Source organism: Pinus tabuliformis, chromosome 1_2 (genome assembly GCF_031772625.1).
Source record: "Pinus tabuliformis cultivar Carrire ecotype Pingquan chromosome 1_2, CPIR1, whole genome shotgun sequence".
NCBI lineage: Eukaryota > Viridiplantae > Streptophyta > Pinopsida > Pinales > Pinaceae > Pinus > Pinus tabuliformis.
Genome location: NC_142298.1, coordinates 1,334,241,957 through 1,334,251,352, shown reverse-complemented (window position 1 = coordinate 1,334,251,352; position 9,396 = coordinate 1,334,241,957). Strand labels below are relative to the sequence as shown.

Below are 9,396 nucleotides of genomic sequence, written 5' to 3'. Positions count from 1 at the left end.
ATCGACCATAATGACATATATAATATCTGCTCGGAATCTCTCTCATTCAGAAATCGATAACGTAATGACATATATCGAGTCATGAATGGATGCATTTTCGGCATTCGAAAGGTGCGAAGCCGCTTGTTCTTCTGAGAACAAGGGACAGAGTCACTCACTATTCATATGGTGAGGGCATTTGATGCTCAAAATAAATCATACTCAAAAAAAGAGTTTGATCCTAGCTCAGAACGAACGCTAGCTATATGCTTAACACATGCAATTCGAACGTGGCTTGCTTACCCATCCATCCATGTGGGGGCAGAAGGGCAAGATGAATGGCCCCCTCCTAGCACGTTCTCACTCACTCAAATGATATGTGAGTGGTGCGCTAGGCGTGGGACACAGCAAGAAAAGTGGTGAACAGGTGCGTAACGCGTGGGAATCTGCCGAATAGTTCACTCCAAATCCTGAATAATTCATAAAGAAAGCTAATTCGTGCTATTTGATGAGCCCACGTAGTATCAGGTAGTTGGTTAGGTAAAGGCTGACCAAGCCTATGATGCTTAGCCGGTCTTTTCGGATGATCAGCCACACTGGGACTGAGACACGGCCCAGACTACCTCGGGGGGTAGCAGTGGGGAATATTGGACAATGGGCTCACGCTCGATCCAGTAATATCACGTGGGTGAAGAAGGGAATTGTCGCTTGTCAGGCTCTTTCGTCGAGTTTCGCTCATGACAGGACTCGAGGAAGAAGCCCCGGCTAACTCCGTGCCAGTAGCCGCGGTAATACGAGGGGGGGGGAAGTGTTATTTGGAATGACTGGGTGTAAAGGGCACGTAGGCGATGAAAATGGTGGAAAGTGAAATCACTAAAACACTAGCAGGGTTCTTTCTTGACCATTTCACTTGAGTGAGATAGGGGAGAGTGGAATTTCGTGTGGAGGGATCAAATCCTAAGATATACAAAGGAACGCCAACTACGAAGGCAGCTCTCTGGGTCCCCACTAACATTGGGGTGCGAAAGCATGGGGAGCAAACAAGATCAGATACCCTGGTAGTCCATGCCGTAAGCGATGAGTGTTCGTCCTTGGTCTGCCTGCCTACTAGGTAGGATTAGGATTAGGGGCCCAGCTAACGCGTGAAACACTCCGCCTAGGGAGTATGGTCGCAAGACTGAAACTCAAAGGAATTGACGGGGGCCTGCACAAATGGTGGAGCATGTGGTTTAATTCGATACAACGAGCAGAACCTTACCACCCCTTGACATATGAACAAGTGTGCCTGTCCTTAACGGGATGGTGCAAAAATTCATACAGGTGCTGCATGGTTTTCATCAGCTCGTGTCGTGAGATGTTTGGTTAAGTCCTTTAACGAGCAAAACCCTCATTTTGTGTTGTTGAGACATGTGCTAATGGATCAATGTCATCACCCCTTCTCAAGGGCGAGGGTGAGTAAGTGAACTCTCGGAGGCAAGCGACTCTTTTTCATTGATGACACTACTATGAAGGCAGGTGCGTGCTGCACTCACAAGAGACTACCAGTGATATGCTGGAGGAAGGTAGGGATGACGTCAAGTCTACATGGCCCTTATGGGTTGGGCCACACATGTGCTACAATGGCAATGACAATGGGAAGCAAGGCCATAAGGCGGAGTGAATCCGGAAAGATTGCCTCAGTTCGGATTGGTCTCTGCAACTCGAGAACATGAAGTTGGAATCACTAGTAATTGCGGATTATCATGTCACGGTGAATATGTACTCGGGCCCTGTACACACCGCCCGTCACACCCTGGGAGTTGATTTCACTCGAAGCACCAGACCCATGATCACCCTATCTATATATGTTCCACTAGTGCGGCCCACTATGGTTGGGGTGGTCTTATTGGCACATATGATGGTGGGGTCTTCGACTGGGGTGAATTCGTAACAAGGTAGTTGTAGGGGAACCTGTGGCTAGATTGAATCCCTCTCCCGGTGGTCGAGAGTTCATAACCTCACTCTCTTTTTATCTAGGACTGAATTGCTCACATATAGCGATGGATAGATTGCTTGGACTACAGAATCAATCATTCAAGGTAAATCGTAGCGTCAAAATAGCAGTAGCTGCCAGTAATGGGAATTCTAATATTGCATAATGACATATATAATAGTAGAATTTATAAGAAAGCGTAATGACATAGATAATGATATTGATTTCTTATCTATCTAGTTATCGAAAGAAAAGAGAGAAAGAGCCCAATGGACTTGAATCCAATTCATTTGCTGCCGTAATGACATATATAATGAGAGTGATTTCCTAGCTAGAGAGAGAGAAGAAAGAAAAGAGAAATAGATCGAGTTATCGCTTCATTCTTCCTATCAGAACCTGAGCAGAGCTCAAGACCTTTCAAGACCTTATCTGCCCTTTCTTTATTCATTCCCCCTAAGAGAGAGGTGCAACCTTCCTGAACGAATAAGAAGTAAGAATCCTATGGAATTGGGGAAATAGAGGTATCGAGAGATTGATTGGTATTAGTTTCATTCTCCTAGAGTTGGCATCAACAAGCTCATGCTAATGCTTGCTAGGACCTGTCGCAAATGTTTCGATCAATGCAAGCAATTGAACCTTCCCCATTCGCATTCATCATTCATCATTACCATAACGAAAATGATGGCGGGAACGATGCGCTCACCATTATGCATGCCAGCGCATCACCACGTAATGGCACAATTCAGAACCAGAAAGAACCACCACCAAAAGGAACGACCGCCAAGATACGCATAGTGATGAAATCTCCTGGAAATCCATTATTGGGAAACAATTTAGGGCGTTTCATACGCAAGATTGGATTGCCTGAAGAACGAGTCTTATATACAGTGCTACGATCACCTCATATTGATAAAAAGTCTAGAGAACAGTCTGAAATGGAGATACATAAACAATTGCTGGTCACAGAAACGGAAACGCATGAATTGCGCAAAAAGTTATTTTGGTCAAAACGCCGTGCGACTCGAAGGACATAAGACTCTTTGGTCAGGCCCAAGATTGCCCAGCCGACGGGATGCTCCTACCCCACCATGCGCTCCTGGCCCTTCACTTCATATAAGAGGGGGGGAAGGGGGGTATGGAGCGTGGGGAACAATGCGAGAAGTGATATAACCGGCCGGGAGTGGCGGCAATACTATTGATCAACGCGAGTGAACTGTGCTCAGACACTTCGTAAAACTGCATCACATCTATCTATGAGAGGAGTTGTATTGTATTGATGATCTACGGAATGTGATCTGGGACACGATGGGAGTTTGCGTGCCTCGATAGGCAGGCAAAAGATCACCGGAGTATAGCACAAGATCGCCTTTTCTCGCTGCCATAGAGTCAACCTGTCAACGAGGTAAACCCAATGGGAACCGTGGAAGGGGAGGTTCGGTCGATCAGATACCGCATTGGGCAGGAGACGATCCAAAAAGCGAAGGCTCACCCTTACTTCAAAGAAACATATTAAACATGGAGAAAGATATCTTTTCTCGTCGGTGCTGACTCGGATCTCGCGAGAGAAACACTATATTATTATTCTTTAGGCCACTCACTCTGGGAATCAAGTACAGAGCCTGCAAGCAGTGCTTAGTAGATGTCAATCGCACGCAAATGAAGTTGCTGACTACTTACCTTCCGGCTCAAAAATAGTGATAAGGTGATAACCTACCAAGAGACCTTGTTATGCCTTATGTAACGTGTAAGGGCCTATTTGCTACATACAGTTCAAGCTCGGGACTTATGTCATGAATTCGCCTAATGCCGGCTAAAAAGAGCAGTTCCATAGTGTTATGGAGTTATGTCTTCTCTTTATGCTATCCCTAGTTACCGAAATGAGATATGTCGATACGGTAGCCAATGTTAGCGAGGTTACCGCATAGTGAGACACATAGCTCCTAGCAAGGACTTACCAAGCCCCATATTAGACGAAGCATTTCCTTAACGTATTTACATCATTTCGGTAATTATCTAGGTATCTAAGTGCATAAGGAGAAGACATAACTCCATAACACTATTCTACCACTACTTTATCCCACTCATTTAAGGTGTTAGTATACTACTTTCGTTATAGGAAAATTTGATACAGTGAAGGTCTTCATTCGTTAATTAGAAGGGCCAACTCCCCAGGGCTATTCAAAGACTTCCCTGGGGCCGAACCTCCCTGGACTTGCCTGGATATATCGGTCGAAGCAGTTAGTAACCACTCTACCTCACCTAACGACTGCCTTAGTGTTCGCGCAACAAGGATACAATAAGGTGTGATTAGTGACTCCCCCGACACAGGAGAGCGAGGTACGGTTAGTGACTCGCCCCAAAAAGGGTGAGGGTGAGGAACGTAGAGAAATGGAGTTGCTTGCCAAGGGGCGAGCGCGAGGAAGGCCAAGGATAGGATAAGTAGGATGAGTCACAACTTGTCCACTGAGGATGAGGAAGGATGGCTCACCCTAATGAAGTGAGGTGAGGACGTGGCTCAACCTAGGGAGAGGAAGTATGGCTCACCTTTAAGTGGGGTGAGGTGCCGTAAGGCTACTCTATTGCTAACTATTTACCCACCCACCCACCCCAATCCCCGAAGAATGGCTCGACCAAAGGGAGAGGAGAGGAAACAACACCTTAGAACATTTTCACCCAGTAAGACCTTTCAAGGCCTTTATCCATTTATCCATCTATAGGGTGGCACTTGGTGGTGATAGTGTAACAGATGAATAAGTGATTCCCAACCCCTGAGTAATAGGTCGGGCTAGGCCTGGGAACTATTCCTCGCTCGCCACTTGAGCTGTATACGGGGGAACTCGCACGTGCGATTCTTGGGAAGGGGGGGGGGGAGATTGTAAGAACCTACCCATCCCAATAGCGTCTATTTGTAGCTCAATACGAAATCATATTTTCTTACAAAAACCGTTCGGATAGAGGCAAACCATTGCTCCAAAGTTAGGACTTATGGATGGAATAGTGGCTCACCCCCCCCCCCCCCTTCCTTGTAGCTCAAGAAAGGTATAACCTTCTATATCTAATAGTAATAGTAGCTTCCCAGCCAAGGTGATAAATTTGTTGCGTCCCTTAATTCATTTGTGTAGGTTATCCCTTACCTTCGAACTCAGGTAATGCCTTTTAGGACCAACCCGCCCGGTCCAGAACAGTCAGGACCTTACCACCTGAAAGGATCTTACTACCCACATCGGCCGGCACAGGACACTTCCATTTATTCCCCTCAATCCTTATGAAGGTAAGTAAGTGATAACCCTTCTATAGGACCTCTAAAATGCATTCATTTGAGTTGGCTGCTCGATTTATTTATATCTGTATATGGGCTTATATATGCAATATGATACGTCGACCAGGCATTGAACCATAAGAACCGTCCATTATCGATACTTGAGAAGGCATTGCTGAACCCAAAGAGAGAGACGACATTGAGAAGAATACAACATCCTCGTCGGTCGAGGGGAAGGACTTGAAAAGTCATCAAATTGCTACGCTAGAGAGTGTTGGTTGTTTAGAAGAGTGAAAGGTAGGGGACCTCTATGCACCCATAACATAACATAGATAGACACGTCTTCTCTCCTCCCTCTCCCATTTAAGGTCCTGATGAGCAGACGTACACTTACTTGCTTATGATGCCTACCTTAGCGAACGAATGAGAGAGCCGCATAGACTGGGGATACCAACTACCTTCCTCATGCCAGGCCATGGGCCACCTACCTGGTACTTAGACATAACACCTTACTTATGAGCATGCCAGGCTCAGTCAGATAAGCATGCATCCCACCCACCTAGCTATGACCCAATCCTTATAAACACTGGATATTCTCCCTGGCCAGCCAGTGAAAGGTAAGGATAACCTTGCTCTTGCCTTTGCTACCCCTGCTACTAGAGAATATGAATCATCTGCTGGATCTACTGCTAGATGATCTACTTCTATATGGACTAGTGCTACTACTAGATCAATAGAATAGACAGAAGCCAACTGCTGAAGCTTTCTCACATTTATATACCCTCTAGAAAGCCATTACCCTCATTCTTACTACCTAAGGTAGAACCTCCTTCCATCGAACATATCCCTTCCTCGACTGAAAGGTTCGTCGGGGCCCGTAAGGTCTGGTGGGGCCAGTCAAGGTGGGCCCATCAAGCCGGTAGAGCCATGCCAGTAGAGATTGGTTGGATTGATAGTAGTGGAATGAGCCAGTAGAGAGAAACCCATATGGGCCAGTAAGGATAGAAGCCCAGTAGCTGGGCCAGTCAAGAAGGATGGTGGGTGCTAGTCATGAACCGGTCATGTGCATGAATGGGTCAATCAAGATGGGCCAATAAAGAAAGATAAAGAATCGAGAAGTGCTATGGAAATCAAAGAATCAATCTCAACCCTAAAACAGTTGTCTCCCTGAAAGTCTCAGTCTCCTTTCCAATTCGTTTTTGAGTTAGTCTCATTAGTTGATTGTATGGGCCAGTTGAGTCACCTGCCTCATGAACGGTCTTCTCCTCTATGGGCCCAGGAAGGTGGCTAGCCTATTTCCAACTCTGTTCTTATCCAACACGACATCCTCTCCAACCAGCTCTCCAACCAGCCAGCCCAAATACAACCTTGATCGATGTCATTACACTTTAGCAGACAACGCATATATTCTATTAGATTGGTTCGATGGCTTGGCTCAGCTTGGCAGGTGAGATTGCTTGGCAGGTTAGAGGGCTTTTAGGTAGGAGCATAATGACATATATAATGAATGAACCAATCACATAATGACATATGCTCATATCGAAACATTCATGACTCGATATTTGTCATTATGCCTTAGCAGATCATGCTGCTATTATATGTCATTATGCATGAAAGAAATGACATATGCCCATATCAGAACATTCATGACTGGAAGCCTGTTACTTGGCTTGGTTGGAAATGAAAGAAAGAAATGACATATATAATAGATCTCATTCATGACTGGAATCACTGGTCGAAATGAACCAATTAGTTCGAGATCTCGATTGCATAATGACATATATAATATATGCATTGTCAAAGGATTGACCTTGTCAACTCGTAGCGGTCCTTCCTTATTTCCTTGCCTATATTTATGGATTGAAAAGACTGTCCATTACGCCTACTTCTCTTCCTGCCCTAATAGTCAGTTATGCCTACCTTCATTTATGCTTGCTTCTCCTTACTATCTTATATATTAATTGATAAAGCCAGGAGTGCCGACAAAGACTATTGGGAAATTTGGGGAAATAAATTTTAATCATAATATATCCAGAGCAAAGGGGGCGATTCTTTTGGAAATCTCATTGTGATCCATTTTAACGATAAAAGCCAAGGGGAACGATTCTTTTTAATTTTGACTGGATACACGTGGAGGGGCCACATGACAGCTGGGCATTGGAGGAAATGAACATAATCGGGACAGTGAGTTATAACAGCTACGTGAATGGAGGTTGAGAGAAAATGGTAAGCAGGAGTGGGATCAAGCGGGAGGAGATACGTGGGAGTAAGGGAGTGGAGGTGGAACAGAAGCAGGAGATTTTTGGTGGGAAAGAAGGTGAGGATGAGTGGTTTTTGGAGGGGGGTATGAGTGGTAAGTGGTAAGTGGAGGGGGTGCGAAATAATATGGGACAGACACATAGCGGCGGGGCTCGGCGGGGAAACTGCCTTTTTAGACCCCCCCACCAATAAAGGGAAACATTACAGGGGGGGTGAAAAGGCCTGAGAGCCATCGATCTGGGCGCAGTCATTCTGGGTTGTCTAGAGATAGGGGGTGTTTAATTCATATGTGGCCTTTGAAAAGGGACGAACCCGACAACCCTTTAAATCTGTTGTGTTAAATATCGCATCCATTGGGGAATTTCGCCTGATCACAATCACATCGGAGGGGGCACATGGGAGTGGAAGCATAAACCCAGACCCAAAATGTATTAAAACATAGCATATAGTATTTCAGATCCAGCAGGGCTCCACGCATATCGCAAATGCAATGGTCGGGGGATAGGCAATAATGAGGGGCTGACTAAGGAATGGTGCGATATGTGATTGCGCAATCACATTTGGGATGGGGTGTAACACAAACCCAAACAAAAAAATAAATTCAAATCTAGCGTATAAAATATAGTATCCGCTGGCTTTGATTGCAATCGCATTGTAGAGAGGGACTGTCAGAGGATTTTCCATGTCGAAGTTGCGATTGCGATTGCAATCGGCGAGCGAGAGGGTTATCGGAATTACGATATCGTAATCGGTAGGGCCGAATGTGCGATATGTGATATTGGCAGAGGGGAAAGGAACTTTGCGATATCACAATCGCAATCACAGGTGGAGGAGGGTGATGAGCGGTTGTTTTATTGTTTCATGTGATATGCGATAGCGGGATCATGCAATATAGCGACACGTGGCCTACATGCCTAGTTTATTGCAGTGAGAGTGGTTTATATATAATGTGATGCGATAGTTTAATAAACAATGGTTTACAGCTAGAGTTTAAATATTAACCAGGTAAATGGAAACATGGCTAGAGTTGTAAATGAAATGGAAATGCGACTAAGGTTTGGGAATTGAAATAAAACAAAAGGAAATGGGTTAATGACTATAATATGGTTTAAGAATTAAATAATGGATTAAGGCTAGAGTTTATGGAAATAGATGTAAAATGGGCATGATTGGGTTAATGGAAATCTGGAAATGAGGCGGTGGTTATGTGGGTCCTGGCTAGAGTTAAAAATAATATTGCATATTCAAATGGGGGAAATATTTTTCACAAAGGATAGATGCAAATATAATTTAAAACTGTAGCAAAAAAAGACCCTGGGCCTTCATCTGATTTTGAAGTTCAACTTCGCTCTGGCCTATTTTTCAATCCAGGAATCATTAAAAGCAAGATATATCGTTGGTAAAGTTTATTCTAATCACTTTCTGATGAAAACACCTGCAGTCTGATCTGATCCAAACACTCTCATGCAAAAATCTCCCTAAATCCTAATACTTGGTGTCTCAGCTATAATCAAACGATCCTATAAAAATTATAGGACCCTAACAGTGGCTCCAACTAGGGATGGCACTCTCCTTGTGAGATTCCAAGAACACCGTAGACTAGTAGCCTGATCCATTGGGCTGGTCCCAAAACCTGCAACCTGTTCTGCCATAAAATCTCTACGACTGAAACTCTTAAACTGAAATCAAAACCATTCTACGCACTGAAAACTGAAATACACACTTGGACAAATTTCAATCTGAAACTGAAACTAAAAAGAATGCTTGAAAAAATGCTTAGGGGACTGAACTTATTTGCACACAGCTACCTACCCTATACTATTGAAAATCATGTTGAATCAAATAATACAAAAATGACAATGAAGCCAATCAAGTAGCTGCTGAAACAAGTGGGTTGCTTGACTATTTATTAGCACAATCAAAAGGA

The 9,396-nt window shown here is 44.4% G+C and overlaps 1 pseudogene; it reads left to right on the top strand.

Moving 5' to 3' along the window:
• The first annotated feature begins 207 nt into the window (after positions 1 to 207).
• Positions 208 to 1,946, top strand: LOC149211124 (18S ribosomal RNA; annotated as a pseudogene).
• Positions 1,947 to 9,396: the final 7,450 nt, after the last annotated feature.